We start from the raw sequence: 1,472 nt of genomic DNA on the forward strand, positions 1-1,472 counted from the left end.
AATAAAGACGCCCACACCAGTACACCACTAACCTTTTTCTAGTTCCAATCCCATTCATGTTATCCAAATCATTTCAAACAAGCTCTCAATAATTGTGCCTAGGTAAAACTTTTAGACTAACCAGAACACAAAGCAACAGATTCTATATCTATTAGCACATATAGGAAGGTAACAAACACAACAGAGATCACAGAAAAGATGCTTTGAAAATTTAGCAGCCAAATTATTCCCAAATTGACAAAGGACCATACAATCAAATTAGTTCCAAAATCCAAACACAGTCTACCATCAACCTTAATCACAAGATCACCAGCATAGTAGCCATAAACGCACAACATTAAATACCAGTAAAGATAAACAAATAACAGATATTAGAAATAAATATTCAGCAGATCATGCATTGCAAAACCAAGTTAAGACTACACCCTACAATCTACATAGTCAACTTATGGTCAAAAAACAAAAATTGCACAGTCAAAATTCTTCAACTTGACCCCAAAAAAATTAAAAATAAATAATAAAAAAACTACAGTTACTCTCAAATTATGCCCCCACCACCACTAAGCCCCAAACTATAGTAACACAGTTCGTCATCATCAGAAAAAGCTTATGCACCAAAGCTAACCGATCAAACACAAAAACAACTTCAAAAAGGGGAAGAAAAAAAAGGCGCAAAATTTGAGTCAACTATATACTTAAAAATCATAAAAACAGAGAAATTTTGTCTTTTTACTATTCGTTAAAAAAAGAAAAAAGGTGAAGGTACATGAGAACTAAGGAAAAATTAAAAAAAAAAATTAATAAAAGAAGAAAGAAAGTACCTTTTTGTTGAAAAAGAAGAAAAAAGAGAGAATATTGTTGTGCTAGAAGGTTTTTTTGGATTAGGAATGTTATTGAGAGTGGTGCTTGTTGTTTGAATGAAGAAGAAAGAGTTCGTGTTGATCACGGAAGATTGAAGGGAAGAGAAGTGAAGTGAAGTGAAGAGAAAGAGTTTCCGTAGAAGCAGAGAAATTTCATCCTTATACTCTTCTACTTCCTCCTCTATCGCCGGGAAAGTAGAGAGCGAAGGAAATCAGCAGTGAGAGAAAATTTTCCCGGAAAATCAGTGAGAAAAAGGAACGAAAAAGAAAAGAAAAAGAGAAGAAAGAAAAAGAAAAAGGAAAAGGAAAAGAAATAAACAGAAAGGAAAATGATTGGAGGTAAGAAAAGACAAAATTAACAAAGTAAGCAGTTCTTAATATATTTAATTTAATGAGATAATAAATAAATAAAAATCTTTGTAAAATATAATATATTTCGGAATTCGGATAATTTTATAATTTTAAGAAACCATGGTGCCAAGCAAAAATGTTTTTTTTCCACCCTTATTAAATTTGATGCATTTTTAGAATTTCAATTTCTGACCTTTTAATTAAGTTATTGGCCATCAAATTACACCTACATTATTATCTAATCTATATTATATTATTAAT

At 30.8% G+C, this 1,472-nt stretch overlaps 1 protein-coding gene across 2 annotated transcripts in view; it reads right to left on the reverse strand.

Annotated features, from left to right (window-relative positions):
• The window catches only part of LOC107633989 (protein MEI2-like 5), a 7,061-nt gene extending 5,940 nt beyond the window's left edge, over positions 1-1,121 (reverse strand). Inside the window, exon 1 of one of the 2 annotated variants that reach the window (XM_021108075.1) lies at positions 825-1,121. The gene's annotated coding sequence lies outside the window, so the exon portion shown is untranslated. Of the gene's footprint in view, positions 1-821 lie in introns of both variants that reach the window. The other variant, XM_016337597.2, reaches the window with a different exon arrangement.

The sequence above is a fragment of the Arachis ipaensis genome, chromosome B01 (genome assembly GCF_000816755.2).
Source record: "Arachis ipaensis cultivar K30076 chromosome B01, Araip1.1, whole genome shotgun sequence".
Taxonomy (NCBI): domain Eukaryota; kingdom Viridiplantae; phylum Streptophyta; class Magnoliopsida; order Fabales; family Fabaceae; genus Arachis; species Arachis ipaensis.